Below are 16672 nucleotides of genomic sequence, written 5' to 3'. Positions count from 1 at the left end.
GTGTGTAAATCAGGAGCAACTAAGACGCTGGAGAAGTCAGTATGCTTAGTGTAATAAGGTTGAAAATCTGTTTTTTGTTGCCAGTCTTCACTAGAAGACTGATTATACTTCTGACATATTTCACTGACCCCTGCCCAAGACAGTCTTAAACCTGATTCTTCAAATGAGTATTCTATCTTCAAACTTTCATTCATTTTTAGCACTAGGTTTTGTTCTGTCTAGGAAGAAATAAATCTAATCTGTTTAATCCTGTAAATTGATACATTTCTATAGACTACTATGAAGGTGCTGGAAACAATATTCACAATAAATGTTAAATGTCACATGAGAATGACTTCTTCATTGTGATATTTAATTGGTACAAAATAAAAAGAAAGTCTATATGTTCTGCTTGCTTCTTTCATTTCTTATGTTATAAAACATTAGGAAATATTTATTGGCATTATCAGTCAAGATCCTGTGCTCTTATGCTATAGACAGGCTGTCTGAATTTCTTCTTCTGCAGGTGGGTAGCACACAAGGTCACTTTTGGCTGGTGTGGTAATAAGACTTGGGGCTGAAGCATAGCAGTCTCTACAGTTTGTATAAATTCCAAGAATACTTGTACCAAGACTATTTGCCTATGTCCATAATACTGTAGCATGTTTCAGAAGCAAAGCTCAAGAACTCTCCTACATTTTCCTGCCTGAGAAGACAACAGGAATATGTCATGGCTAAATTGCATCATTTCTTGAAATGGCAGCTTCACCGGAGGAGAGAAGTATATTATCATTACAGCATTGGAGTAAAATTGTATTCAAGGGACCTTGGGGATTATGTTGGTTCCTCAAAAATTCAGCAGGACTGTATGGGCAAAGGTTTTGGAACTGTTGGGAGTTTTTTCTTTAATTAGCAAATACAGAAAGAATGACAGTAAAGAACAAAAGCATTGGTGAACCAAAACATCTAAAAGTGTACAAGCACAAAAATTGCAGCACCAGCTCCAAATGTGTATTTGCATTTTTAGGTGCTTGCTTCATCACTGAGCTTGCATCAGGCTCACATCAACTGTGGCAGGAGCTGCAAGGAGAGAGCTGTCTTGAGCTGAGCGTCTTGAAATGCAGGCAGCTGGATCCCACGTTCTGCCACAGCTGTTATACATGGGTAGTGGCTAAACATGTCCACATCATAATGTGTTTGCTATCTATCAGTTTTCAGCATTTGATTTTCCAAGCCTGACGATCTTTCAATGTAATTAGAATGTGATGTAACTAGCTGTAGGTTATTACTCTTTTCAGGTTTACTGGTTCAACTCTGTGGGCCACTGATGTACTTTTGCATTCATGCCCACAAAAACGATTCTCTGAGTTGTTTTAAACCATTGTAGGAAGTGACTCAGGATAATTGCCAGTCTAATAGGCTCTCTTGGCTTCCTGGAGTCTTTTAAAAATACATCTTTTGCAAGAAAAGAGAATGTCTAGGAAAGAAAAGAAGTATACCAGTCAAGACACTTAAATTTTATACATTCCACAGAATTGAGCTCTCCTTCCTACCTACGCTCCCCTGTAACACTTGATGATTGCTGTTAATATGGTTTATCACTGCTGGCATTTCTGTCAGCATCATTGTCTACTGAGTGCATATGTTTTTCTCTGGCTTCTTTGAAGCATCTCCACTTTAACAGTTGTCACTGCAGCATGTGAGTTAAAGTAGCCAAGAAACTGTTATCCCACAAAGCTCTCAAAGGACCCTGGTTAACCTGAATTCACTATACAGTTTTTGGTGGAAAACAAAATGGATCTAAGATAGCACTGGGAATTGCTAGTTGGGCTGTGATATATTACAAAATGTTGTTTAATTCTGGTATTATATGTCTGCAGAATAATTTTAGTTACCAACTGTCCAAATAATCTTGCCTACTCAATTTTCTTTGGTCTAATTGACTGCTGCAAAGGAGTCAGAGCCTAGCCACAACTCCCTGTGTGGGACAAAGCTCACTCTTTCCAGCCTCCTCTTCTGCTGGTGATGAAGGCAGGGTGTTCTCAGCTAGTGCTGACTTCTGTCTACTCTCATGAATACTGTCTATCTAAGTTGCTGATTAAGTTTGAGAAGTCCAGCCTGTGCCTCAAGCTCTGAGTTCAGTCACAATGTACTGCAAAGGTGATGGCTTTGTAAGTCTTACTTTACTTAACACTGCATTACTTTTTATTTGAAATGTTCCTTCTGTTGCGTGAGCCTTATTTTTCGCTGATTCTTACTTTATGTTGATTCTGATACTGGAGGAGATGGAGTCTAAAATGCTGTCAGTTCAGTGCTATACATTGATTATGATAGTCAGACACTTCACACACTCTGCATGATCCTTTAACCACAAAGGAACACCTCAGGTACATACTGCTCCAGAAAGTGCTTTCTTCCCCTTTCCTGAATAGAGTATGATCCCTTACATAGTTCAGAGGTAGCTGTGGCAGTGTCTTAGAACAATCCTTCTTGCTGGCACATGTTTATCTGCAACACATCACCAGCTTTCCTTCCAATCACTTAAACTGTTTACTAATCCTTGGTAAGCCATGATGCTGCTTCAGGCCTTGGAAATGAAGATACCCACGAGACCTGTAGGTGGTTTACCTCTGGTCAGGGCAGTGGAGAATTAAATCTGGGGGCCAAGAGTATACAGTGAATAGAATTCCATCATTCAAAATAAAAAGAAAATCACCGGGTGGATTTAAAAACTAGGGCCAAGGCTGTGTGCATCTGAGGACAAAGAGCTCTCTGCATGCTTTGGTGCGTGTTATTCTTTGAACATATGCCATAACTTTGCATTTCCTGACTTCAGTGGATTGGAAAAAAATCTGGCAGGTTACCAAACTAAAGTATATGCAGAAATAACATACATAGCAATACCAGTGCAAGGGGGAAAAAACTCCAGCATCTGAAATAACCTCATACTTAAATGTGTAAACTGATCAACTATGGGGTTCAAGAAAGAATTTGTCTTCTCTCTTTAACCGCTCATCCTTACATAACATTCCAGCCCACAACTGGCTGGATGTAGTGTGCTTTCCATTCTTCATGCTCTGAATCATCAGGTATCTAACTACTGCTTGAGGCAGTGTACTAGACTAGTGAGCTGAAGGCCTGCTCCACTATGGCAGCAAGAACAGTATTTTAATAGGGTTTCATTTCCTTTGGTTTATTATTTTGTTATGTAGCACTAAGGGAGTGACAACTGGACTTCTATAGTTGCAAGTGATGCAGAGGGTCTCACTCAGTTCTGTGTATTTTCTCTGTTTTAGGGCTGAGTAGTGCCCATGTTTGTGTTGGTCCAGTGCCCAAAGTTGATTCTCCTCACTCTTCAAAAGCACCTGTCTCTAGTGTCTTTTGGGAAAATTACTGTTTCAAATAAATTCTGTTTAAAATTAAACAATTTCTGCTCTTGTGTGCACATTTCCAATCTAATGGAGTGGGTTCTAAGTACAGGAAACAGGAGTAGAGATTGCCTACAGAGGATTTCTTTGTGCTCTTCCTGTCGTGGTGTTATGTTCTGTGGCATCTTGTGGGATTGACTCCTGTGGGATTCAGTGCAAGATTATGAATATACAACCATACAACTGGCTATTCTACCTTTCATTTTCATATAGAAATGCAACAGGTTCATAGAGATACCATCTTAGTCCATGGTAGCTGGAATGTTATAGCATTTCTGATGGGATGAATGTTTCTACCTTAACAACTGCATGGTAAGGTGCATCTCCCTTCAGGACAGAAATGAAATGTGCTACTGGACACAGGTTAACTGTCACTGTCCATGTCATGTATGGGTAAACAGTGCATTTCAGTCTCTTGGCATTTCAATCTTGATGCAAAATCTTTCAAAATAAAGGAATACTATTTGTTCTTGGCTCGGCCTCTAAGGCAGGCTGTGGTTATTCATGCTTCTGTGTGATGGTCAGGATCTCCATGTTCCTGCTAGTCTATTCACCAGGGAAAAGATGTAATATAATCTTATAAACTAAACAGAAGAAAGAGGAGTCATGGATAGCCATCTCACCTTTAGCAAACACCAGGAGCTCTACTGTACTTTAAAGGAGCTGAGTCAATGGAATTGACTCAATGGAACAGCTCTGGTATCCTACAGAAAAACCCTGAATCACTCTGCCCTTCCGAGTTCCTGCTGAATATCCACGTGACAAACTGCCAACAGGTAGCAATGTAACTCTAGGGTTGATCTTTAATAAGATTAACATGCAGCATAGCAAGGCAGGGACTCACGCCCTGAGTGATCCTTGTTGATGCTAAGTAGACAAGTGGCAAATCTCACAGCCAGGGGAGACAACAACACCACTTGTTCAATGCTTGGATTGCACTGTCAAAACTGGGTTCCTTTTAATTTTTTTCTTTATATATAAAAACATTTTACTTCCTTTGCTTGACTGACTACTGCTTTGGAACTGGGATATTTTTCTTGTTCCTACATCTGCCAGATTCTTAGACTCATCTTGTAAGTATAAAAGTGGAAATCTCCTCAAAGAGATACCATTTTATTCTGGAATATATCTCAAAGCTTTTGGTCATAGTGATGATATTACAGTGCACAGGGGAAGCTGCCATTAGAAAGTTATCAGAGAAAAAAAATTTAAGCCTTTTTAGGTTGATCAGATGATTTTTATTGATTTGAAGGAGCCCTGGCTCGTGGTGATTATGGTAGAGCAGAAAAGAGAAAGCATGTAAAAAAAATAAATAAAATATATGTGTATATATATATATATATATATAAATATATATATATATGAAAAAACCTAATCCACACAGCCCCAAATGGTAAATTTGCTCTGCTAGTCAGTTGCACAGAAAAGAACCTTGGCACATTTTGAAATAGCAATTGCATCTCCAAAAGTGGTACCAAGACATATACTTTTTAACTCCTTACAAATGGAAATGATGTGGTATAAAAAAACCCAAACCCAGTTGCTTATAATAGCAGCACATTTGTACACTCCTGAAGAAAATGTTGAATAAATTTTGAACTTCTTAAAAAGGTTTGTCTGTAATCAAGCAAAGCTCACTGAAGGACTTTCACCATGTATCACTTCACCTTCAGACCTGTTTCATCTCTTTGATGGGACTGCTGATACTTACAGGCTTACAGCCAAGCTCAGCTTCTAAATACAAAACAAAGAGGTCTTATCAGTCCAAATTTATCATCAATTACCTCAGCAGGATTATACCATGAGAGCATTTCATTCTTCAAGTACTGATTAACGTTAATGCTAATACTGTTTCGGTTTTTGCTCTAGCATCTCATCTTTTCCACATAACATCTACGTGGCTTTCACAGCAGGTGAAAAGTGTCATACAGTAGGAAAAGAATAATGGAAACATGCAAATAGGCAGAGCATAATAGAGATCAAAGATTAAATTAATTTTCTGAGCTGGTATTTATCTGAGGTGACACACTTCTAGAGAAGATATTTTGAAGTTAGGCGGCCGAAACGGCCCACATGCTTGAGAAAACAATCCAGCTAAAAGGAGTTAGTGCCAAACTGAAAGAGGATGTGGACAAGATGCTTGGAAGGCTGTTTCAGTCCTGTTTTAGTCAAATCCAGTCAAAGCCTGGACACAGCAGAAAGCTGTGGGCTTGGAGAGTGTCTATGAGAGACCTCTATGTCACGCTTGATTCAAACCCTCTTTAAACACAGCTGAGAGACTGGGAAACCACATTCCAAATGGGGATTTACATGACAGATAGTTACATCCTGGGTGTGGATATAATATACCATGGATGGAAAAGTACAGGTACTGTCTTTTGCCAGGGACTTATACAATCACATCTGTAGTTCCCCATTGTTTCCTCCCTGAACCCTTTGGAGGGGTTTTCTATCCAGTCATGCAAAAATTACAAATCTCCCCCCCAAACTGCAGTTTTAAATCTACCTAGAGAAACTTTCAGATTGCTCATTCCATAAATATCTTTTGCAGGCTGTCTGACGTCAGAGGATTTGGAGAGAGAGGCTGGTCTGAAAGTGAAAACAGCAGCAGTTCCAGTCTCACTCTAACAGCAGTGCCAGCGAGAGGAGCAGTACAGGCATTTCTCTGTGTGGATTACGGGACTGCAGAACAGGGAGGATCCGCACACAGACACAGCTACTACAGTGTAAGTGCAGCTGCTGCAGCAAAGCTTCTCATGTTTTTGCTTGTTTTAAAGAACAAATCCCTGCAAGTACTAATTGTCTTTTTTTAAACTTTTTTTTTCCCCTCTGAAATATTCTTTTGCCAGCTTGGCAGCACACACAATTCAGGTTTAGCTTGATTGCTTCTCCCAAAGGTATGCAGAGGGGCTGATAGTGCACGCTTTTGCACTCTTCTGTATGTGGATGGGGGTGACAGGGGATGAGGGAGGTCTGAGGAGAGTAAGGAGGGGACAGTCATATCTTTAGAAGCCTACAAAATTAACTGAAATTCAGCTAGTTCATGTTCTGGTAGCAGGAAAGGAAAATCCCATATAAGCCTTAGGCAAAAATCAACTTCCTTAGGCAACTCCCCAATGAAGGATTTATTTCTTAACTCTTTAATCCCTTGTCATATTGTGCAGCAAGCAATGCCTCTTTTCTTATGAGGATGACAGGTGATTCCCTGGCCCCTGACAATGAAGTCCTGTCCCACTCTGCCAGGCTACTGGTGATAAAAAATACTAACACAAGTAAGGGGAGTCACCTGGCTAAATCTGCCAAATTTAGCACCTTGAGCATGTACTTTCTTCATACTAAGCTATCCAAAGAACCCTTTGCTTCTGCAGAGAAGAGGTGACTCTCACATTTAAAACCTAGAGGTAACAGGGTCATACACAAACAAGTCAGCTACTACAAGGAGAATCTCCCTGCAGATACTGATACAGACACCTGGTCTAAGTCCAAACTAAAACTAGTGATTCTTAGTAATTTCTTTTCTTATACCTCTGCAGTCTGGAGTTTCCTAAACCTACTCCATAAGAAGATGATGTTTTCAGTGGGGCACACAGCTGTATCTATTTGAAATTAAAATTCAGTGCTTCCTTAATTAACCTTACCTCCCCAACCTCACACTGTGTGTCTATTCATTCTCCGAGTGGAGAAAGGAGTTCTGGGGACAGCTGTGTAGGAAGCTGTCCTCTTCATTGCCATCTTCTCTAATGAGACCCATGACAGAAGCAGCTTGCTTGCCCAGGAACAGTTTGAGGCCTCCCGCACGAAGATGACACACTTTGCAAGCACTTGTAACTGTAGAAAACTCTTGGCCAGCGGGAGCATTGTTGGCCTGTGCCGTTGCTGGAAGGAGAGATGATGCCCTTGAGCATAAACACAAAGCTGGGCTGAGGAGCAGAAGCCATGTGGATTGCACAATGTGATGCCCCATGCTGTTAGCAATTGGCTTCAGCCAACAAGCAGTCACAAGAAAGGCTGCTGCAAGTCAGCATTCCCTGCATCAGGCTGTTTTGATAATGGAAAAAGTCTGCAAATACTTTTCCTCTTGAGGGTGGCAGAGTGGATTATTGGGGCAGGGAGAAGGAAATAAAGGAGAAAAATTGGGGACTGGGAGGAGGGAGTGTTACTGGGATCTCCACTGCATAACAAAATTGAGCAAGTGTAGTTAGCCATGCTGAAAACAACTGCAGGTTGATGTAATCACCATGCTGGCTAATGTAATGGGGGTAGCCTTTCCTGGCCAGGTGGTCAAGGTCTAACCCAGTAAGGGATGCCATGCTTTGCCATGCTATGCAAATCATGAGCTGGAGAATAAGAAACTGCACTGACTCATGTGTAAGGGAGCATGAGTTCTCAAAAGCAGATCCTACAGGGATGTACTTTGGAAGTGAAATCTTCAGACATGGAAGGAATCATATTGGGTTCTGAGTTATTTTGCTGTGATATATCGTAATTTTTTTTCCTCTACCCCATTTATTTCTTACTAGATTTTGTTTCCAATGGGCCTAGCAGCTCCTTTTCCAAGAAGCTGCTTTTTTTCTTAACAAAAGCCTAATCACATTGGCTGGCAGTATAAAATAAAAAAATCTTAAAGAATGTAGTAACTTGTTAGAAACCTTAATGCCCCAATAAAAATTTGAGAGCTGTCACAATCAAGGCAAGTGTCTGGATCCACAAACACTTTTTACCTGGTTCAGTAGTTAGTCTCTCTGAAGTACTTTAGGCAAAACAACACAAATATATTCAGAACTGCTGAAAGCTGAGAGAGTAAGAAGAGGAACTAAGGAGGAGATAATTCCATATTTGGGGAGTTTTCATCTGACTGCTACCCATCTGCCTCATTATTTCTCTCTCTTTCCTTCAGCTCAGCATCCAACAGGTTAGCAACACTACCTGCAGGGGTTTGCAAGTGTGGAAATTCCCTGTGGGCTGTCAGTTGTGGTTCAACAGGAAAGTTGCACTGAGTGGAAGGCTGGGAAGAAAAGTGGGAAGGAGGATATTGATCTGGTAGGACATAAATTCAGTTCCAATGAGAATGCATGGGTTTTAGCATCCTTGAATTTGGATGATATTATACCAAGCAGGAAATGGCTAGTTCGTCTATGGATGGACTTACCCTGAAAGCAAGATAAAAAAAAAACCACAATATGGACAAGGCAGGCATCTTTTCAGTTTTGTTTTGTGGAACAGAAAGCTATTGCTTGTTGCAGCTCATGACAGTCAGTGTAACCCTGAGGTTTTAAAAGTCTATATTATGTGTTACGAAGTGAGGTCTCATGGTTTCACAGAGCTGAGTAAGCAAATTCCCTGGATATCCTAGTGGCTTTACCACACCATATCACTTGTCTGCTGCTATCACTGCTGTTTGTTTCAGTTATGCTTCTTATGTGTTGTTCTGTTCATCCTGAAAATCAGTCACAACGTTTTTTCTTACCAAGTACAGATATGGGGTGAACTTACTGTACTTCATTGACAGAGAGGCTCATCAAGAGCAGAATAGTGTCTTGAAGGGATCTCCAAAACTGTTTGGGTTTGCTCCATCTGCTTTAGTCGATATAAAATTCCCCCAAGGTCCAATGGTATCTGAGAAACCCATCTAGTCCCTCCAGGCCAGCCATCTGACTTAGAGATTGAGCAATCATGGGACACTATTTCCTGACACTTAGGGGAAGGATGTGTGGGAGGCTTGGCTTTCAGCACTTTAGTTGCTGTGAATTTTCAAACCTGGGTCAGTCCTATGGAGAGTTGACCCTTTCTCCCTTTCCTGCCCTTGCAACCCCCAGGCAAGCACAGCGTGTTCCTAAATTAAAAGAAAGCTGACTGCTCTTATTTTCATTGGATGCAAGAGTTTATGTGTATTTTCCCATGCTTTTTGGTTTGTTGATTATTGACAGTGGTGTCTCATGTGGCTTTTCCTTTTGCCAGTTATGATCCCTGATATCACATTCCTTTGAACTCAGGCATGTGCAGAAAACTGTACACATGCTAAAATGCAGTAGATCTGAAAAATTTATTATATTTCTGCAATTCCACTTAACAATGACATTACTTCTGTTTGGTACAAATCTGTGTCATTATCACTCCAAGGAATTGTTATCTTCCGACCTGAGTGATCTGAGGCACAGAGTGCAAGTCAGCTCTCATCTAGTGAAAGTCCTCTGTAGCTTTGTATTGTTCAACAAACTTATTCCATACTTCAATTCTAAGTCCAAGTAACATCGGAACTTAGTACAGAGAAACTGAGGCCCAAGTTGTGCAAAGTAACCTGTAATTTTGGCTCTTTATTTTTAGTGTCTTTTAAGACACCAGGACACTCAAAAATTGAGGCAGCCAAAATTATAAGCTGTTTTTGAAATGCTGGCCAAGAGACTTGGGCGAATCTACAGAGTGCACTTGGTTCTACTCACATACTTCTTACAGCAGAGTAACTCTCTGAAGGTCCATGAAACTACTGCTGGTTTACAGCAGTGGAAGCCACAGACAAATGTGCCCCTTGTTGCTGGAAGCTTCCATGAGCTTTGGTGTGCCAGTCCTGTCCTCATGGTCTGTTTCTCTTGACAGGATGTAGCCAGCTGTGATTTGCTGAGAATCATGCAGGCAGATGAACACATCACACCCCGAGCAGTGCTATTGATAGAGCAGCCTCAAGCTATCTTAGTGCTGGGTGTTAAATGGGTACCTGGTGATGGTCAAACAAGCCTTTCCTTCCCTGAGGCTTTGTGTCTGGTTTGTATGTTGCTCAACATTCATGCTCCCTGTTAGATTTATATTTTCAGTTTTCAACATGACATTTCAACATTTGAGATTTTGGCTTCTCTGGTGATCTGTATGGTGTCAGATAATGTCTTCTAATAGTAGGAGTTTACTAGACATAGGACAAAAATCTATGGTGACTAGGACCTGAGGGAATGGTCTGAAGCTGTGTCAGGGGAGGTTTAGATCACATATTAGAAAAAGGTTCTTCACACAGAGCATGGCTGGGCACTGGAACAGGCTTCCCAGGGAAGTGGTCAAGCACCAGCCTGTCAGAGTTCAGAAAGTGTTTGGACATTGCTCTCAGGCACATGGTGTGACTCTTGGGGATGGTCCTGTGCAGGGCCAGGAGCTGGACTCAATGATCCTTGTGGGTCCCATTCAACTCAGGATATTCTGTGATTCTGTAACATGGAGTAGCAAAACTGACCAGGAGAAGCTCAGGGTTTTTTTCAAATAATAGAAAAATTATTCTGACAGTATGGCAGACTTATACTAGTGATAAGGCTTTTATGGAGTTAAAAATTAAAGACTTAAGGTAAAAAGGAGAAAGTAGATAAGAAAGGGATGAGATCAGAAGACTTGCTGGAATTCAAGGAATGGGAGCTGGAGATCAGAAGGATATGTTTAGACTGTGTGAATATGGAAATAGAGGTAACCTTGAGGAACTGGGAAAAACTTTGGCAAGAAAGAAATAGGCTTCCTCTCTGAATAACAAGTGCTTGCTGACTTCCCAGTAATCATTCCTGAAACTGGTCTTTCTTCTTATGAATTTTGAAGTTCACATTTGTTTTTGTTGGAGAGTATTTTTCTCTTCACTGTATCATTTTGGGAAATGGCTAAAATCCAGGCAATGTATGTGCCATCCTAGTTCTTTGAAATGAGGACAAAGATGATTTGTGAGACCCAAGTCTTTTCTGTCTCCTTGGTATAGTTCTTTTATAAAGGAGGCATAAACAAGAACTAATTTCTACTGTTTTATAGCTTTTATTATTCAAGGCAGTGAACAAGCCTGATTTGGGGGCTTTCCGTTTGGAGGAGCAATCTTTTTAGCTGCTTAAAGAATTGGATTAATAAGCTCTGAAGTCTTAAGAGATAGAAATTTGTACAGTCCCTTGTTCCTCTTTGAGGAATATGATCAGGTCCAATTTAACATTTTAAGATCTGATGTGAAGATCTGCTCCCAGGACAGTTTCATAAAATAAATACACAAACACAGACACACAAAAGAGCAGGAACATTTCTGCCAAGGAGCACAATCTAGATTGGATTTATTGTGAAGAAATCATGCAAGAATACATTTGAAGGTTTAAGAGCACATGGCAATATTCTCTCCTAAGAGAAAGCTGTGGGAAGAGGTGAAACATCTTGGAGGATGGGTCCACTGGTAGCTATTAAGCATGATAATCTGGCTATACTTCCATCTGCAAGTCCTAAACAACTGAAAGGATTGAGCAAGGGTAGGATCAGACTATATGTGGTATTTTTATATGCTTTCCCTAAACAACTGCAGCTGACCTTTACTTGGAGATATGGTACTGGTTTAGATGGATTTCTGACTCCATGTAGTCGGTTTTATATTCCTGTGGTCTTCGTGAGAGGAAACAATGTGAAGATCCTCTGATGTTTCAGCTATTCTCCAAGGGAGAAGCAGTCATATCTCTAAGATGTTGACTGAGAAAGCTGACCAGACACATCGCAAACCTCCAGAAACTTATTCATATTTTGGATTCGTTTAAGTGTCAAGTATGCATGTGAAGAAACTATGCCTTCATTTTTAGCACTAACTCTGTCTTCTTGACATTGATAAAAGGGATCAGCAGCTCTGCTGGTTCCTCAGTTGATAAGTGGATTACAGCAAGTGACAATTTTTCAGAAAAGATTTAATTTGCTAACCCTTCTCTTGTTATTTTTAGAGATGTTTTGTATTTTTTTTTGCATTTAAATAATTCTTAAAACATTTCAAACAGGCATACTCATCAGTAGCATATTGTTGCTGATACTTTCGTAACTAACAAATATTTTAAGTTCTTCCATTTTCCAGGAAATCTCTGTGATTTAAAAAAAAAAAAATTTGGATATTTTTAAGTAAATCATGCCGGTCTTTAAAAATCATTAATCTCTTTGCACGCTCTTGGTGCTGCACTGCCATCTGTTTTCTTTCAAATCTCCAGCAGGCTGTGACAGAAATACATGGGAATCCATGTTGTTCTGCATCAGCCTGCCAATTCTGCTCCTTTTCTTGTCAGGTCAAAGCAAACAACCTTTTCAAGAAGGAATGAAACAACTGGGGAACTATTTAAGCATCTTTGTCTCTGCTGATCCTTGCAGAGAAGTTTCCTGGACTCTTCTAGAGGTGTAACATGATTTCCCTTTAACATAAATCCATTGTTTTCCCTCAAGTGTGTTATAGCAGTCCATTCCCTCTGAAAATGTAATCAATAAATCACCGGCCTACAATACAGCAAGCTCTGTACTTTCCATTGGTTTAAGATCAAATCCTGAATGCTGTGGGTATTGTATGACCATTAGTCAGATTGCTGATAGATAGAGCTGAGTCATGTCAATGGACTGCTCCTACTTGACCAGAAGTTAAATACTGAGAATGTTTTCTTGTCTGCAGTCATACACTGTATAAAAATGTGAGGATAAATCACATATATATCACAGATAAAGCCAGCAATTTATTGTTTGCATTCAGCACTTTCCTCTGGAAAATTTCAGGCACTTTACAAATATTAGTGGATTTAGCATTTTGGGAAACTGAGGCATAGCTTTCTCAGATGCCTGCAAATTAATGGGAGCCTGTACTATCACATAAGTACTCATACTGCAGGTAGGGTAGACCCATTTTTTTCAGACATCTTAATGTCTTCTAAAGTGTTAATGTAGCAAAGACACGGTTATTAATTAAAATGTTATAACATAATCTTGATCATATTGTTGCTTTTAGTCTCCCGTCTATAGACAAGCCATATATTCACCAAAATCACGCTTCTCCTAGAATGCACGAATGTCACCCTATTGCAGAGTGGGTACTTCTCTCCTTTTTTACTCCTTCCCTCATGTCTTCCCAGAGCCTTTAGTTACAATCTCCAGTTCTTCCTACACTCCACACTTCATTTAGGTTTTTGTCTGTACTGAGAGTATGGAACTTAGGTACTGCTGATGATGGTTGTAAGAGAATTTCTCTACTAGGTGGAATGGGTTTATTTGTTAGATAAAGCAGCACAGATCTGTAGAGAAGTTTGCCAGGATATCATTCTTCCTTACAAGCTTTAGGAATGGAGCCATCCACCAGTGCAGACAATCTTGGTTTTCTTACTGAGTCACTGACCATTAAGCTGAGATGCCTGGACTGTGAGTACCGTCCTTAAATCCATTTGGCAGAATCCTGACCCCCTCCAGGCAGGTGACCCCCATCAGCATCTGCACAACAGATGAAAGAAAGCAAGATCTTGACCAAACATGAGGGGACTTCAGTCCTTTGCTACTTTTGCAGCCGTGTATACAGCGGGAACCAATTAAAGTGTTGCTAACAGCTGAGTGCACAGGGAGACAGTTGGTTTTGTTCTCGCTTGTGCTCTGATGTGTCAGCATCCTCCTGCACTGTTATGCAGGGATAGAGTAATAACCATGCTAGGGCCCTGCCAATATGAACTGTCTTCCAACTGTGCCCTACTGAGATATGAACTTGCCCTCATTGCTTGTTTCATACTTTAACTGCCCTGTGGGTCAGGCGTCCCAACGAGTGAATCTCTCTGGCTCTGTTGTAGAGGCCCTGAAATGTGTTGCCAATGCCAGAAGTACAAAGCTTGACCTTAGCCTTTCATCGTCAGCAGGATTCAGGCAGTCTGTGTGAATGTTACAAAGTCTTTGGCACTCACCATTACTAAGTTATAGGGAGAAAAACAGATGCCTTTTCTGAACTGAAAATTTCTGAAATTTTCCTTGGGGGACCCATGAATTGTTTTCCAGCTGTGTCTGGACTTATCTAGAATAGCTTCATGTACCTGCTGGGGGACATGTGTTATGCTATAAATACCCTACTGTGCCCTTAATGACACATTTTCTGTTTAATCAGAGGCAAAATTTAGTAAGTGACTCCTGACTGTCTCATGCCTTGTTTACTTTCAGTGGTGATGTTCATATCTATTGGGACATCTCCAGAGACCCCTACTCCTCTTTCTGATTTACACATCTGTTAGTGTAGCTAAGCTACTGTGGAATGAGAGCCTTATCTAAGGAAATACTCTAGATACAAATTACAGTTGACCTATCATAATGTAGTAACATTTTCATTATATCACTCTATTTTTATCAAAAAGCAATAAAAGATTGGCCCTTCATTAGTTTTGAGAATCAGTTTTTCAATTACTGGCTTTGATTTTTGCAAAATATGTCAACATATAATTCAGATTACATGCATATCAGTATTTTAGGGTTTTTTCCTAATTTTGACATAAATAAAAAGTTATCTCTAGCTTTATGTATTTTTATCCACAGAGATGACTGATTTTATAATCTCTAGAATCAGTTAACAGAGGCCAGGGAGATGATATTATACTTCTGTACAATGAAATACCTAATTTGTCATTGTCATCTGCTTTAAACTAAGAATGAAAATCGCCACCTCACTTCAGACTGGAAAACTTTTCTAATTGTTTCCCATTGGCCACTGGAAAAGGCTCATGTTAATATGTGATAGTTTTGGAATAAATGTGCTGAGGACACTGCTGGACTATGTGTCTATTACACAGTTGTCTATGATTGTAGGAAACAGGATGTGATGACCTTGTAGTCTTCTTATACTGCCATGAATGCACATGGCCCAGAATCCAACTGACCACCCTACAGACTCTGGTGACATGTGGGAGTGCTGCAAATTAAAATGGAAGCAGATGGTGAAAAAGTACCCTCTGTGTTATGCCTTGCCTTTTCTTTGAGGGATGTTGCCTGAAGTCTTTGATCCAAATAGCCTGCTGAGGAAACATGTCACTGAGCTAGCTGAAACAACACTGGGAACACTGTCTTCAGTTCTGGGTACTCAGTGCTAAGTGGTTGCACAGTGGAGGAGATAGATAGGCAACTTTCATTTTTCCTTTGAGCTTTTTTTAGTCATGGTCTCTAGGGATTCTTGAGCTCCCTTAGGAATAAACCTAATTCAGAAAGAAACTAGAGGGAGCTAGACAATTTGGTGCCAGAATGGGGGACAATGCCTCCAGAGAAACGAAAAAACCTCTTTGACTTCCATTAGGAATTCTTTCACTGTAAATCTTGGGCTTGCTTCTGCCATTAACTTGGGCTGACCACTGCCACTAACTTAGGGTATGTGCTTTTCAGTGTGTTATCAATCTCTGCTTGTTTGCTTGCTTGCAATGGAACAACCAAGGCTGCACAGAACTATGTTTTATTTCTTAGGTTTTCTGTACAGACTGTGTGAACTTAAATCCATGAGCTCTCTAGGTTCCTATATTTGTTGCATTTGGAATTTCAAATCTTCTCACCAGCATTTAGGAGGCTTGTTTCTAGGGTTGAATTTTGCCATTTGATGTGGATCATATGCACTGCATCTTGTGATGCTACCAGGGTGGAAAACAATGGCCCCTGTGGCCTCAGTGAAGCTCACAGAGAAATTCACTCATGGGTGTCACAGAAGCAGTTTTCCCAGTTGTGTGATATTTAGTCTAGAAAATCTCCATGTAGAATAAGATGCCATGCTGGATTTGTTTAGTAGCTCTGGGCTTCAGTTATCTCTGAACATCCCATGAAGCTTTAGGGTCACAGCAAATGTTGTACTGCTCCTAGGCAAATGCAGCCAGACTGGAGTTTGTTCAGTGATCATTGTGCCTGGCTCTTGAGACACCAAGCTCACTTTTACATACTCACTGAGACACAGTAATCACCGCATTATACCAGCGTCTGTGTATCTGACACACCCAGTGATTTGTTTGCAGACTTTCCCACACCCTCAGAGTTGCTACTTCTTAGTTTGGGTCATTTTTACCGTGTCTCTGTCAGGTGTCTTTTTCCCTCCAGATATTTTTGGGTGCAGCTGATTGCAGCAGGTCGAGAGGACAACACAAGTCTGCCTTTTGCAGCTCACCTGTGTTGCACTATTAGAGAGTATTAAAGCAATCAGGAAACTGGACTGATTATTGTTGGTGCCTTCCAACTGAACTGTTCTAATTTTTCTTTTACTCTTGTTTATGGAAGGTTTTTTGTTGTTGTTGTTAGGCTTAGTTTTCTTTTTTTTTCTCTATTTTTTTTTCTTTGTGGCATCTACCCATTTGTCTACGATTGTCAATTCTCTTTAACCTCCTTTCTTTATGCAGCAGAGGAATATCAGCACTGAGGATCTAAGATGGGCTTAACTAAACCTCACCATACTGAACAACTGGGCCAACAGAAGTCTTTTATTTTCTTACTGTCATTTGGTACCAGCATAAGAATTTTTTTAGACTTATTCTTTAAATGGT

General features: G+C 40.3%; 1 protein-coding gene across 2 annotated transcripts in view; it reads left to right on the top strand.

Moving 5' to 3' along the window:
- The first annotated feature begins 6000 nt into the window (after window positions 1-6000).
- DAAM2 (dishevelled associated activator of morphogenesis 2) overlaps window positions 6001-16672 on the top strand; it is a 208313-nt gene continuing 197641 nt past the window's right edge. For both annotated transcript variants that reach the window (XM_088161275.1, XM_088161273.1), the window contains exon 1: window positions 6001-6133. The gene's annotated coding sequence lies outside the window, so the exon portion shown is untranslated. The remainder of the gene's footprint in view (window positions 6134-16672) is intronic.

The sequence above is a fragment of the Sturnus vulgaris genome, chromosome 3 (assembly GCF_052056855.1).
Source record: "Sturnus vulgaris isolate bStuVul1 chromosome 3, bStuVul1.hap1, whole genome shotgun sequence".
NCBI lineage: Eukaryota > Metazoa > Chordata > Aves > Passeriformes > Sturnidae > Sturnus > Sturnus vulgaris.
Note: the sequence above shows the minus strand (reverse complement) of the source record. Positions and strands in the feature narration are given on the sequence as shown.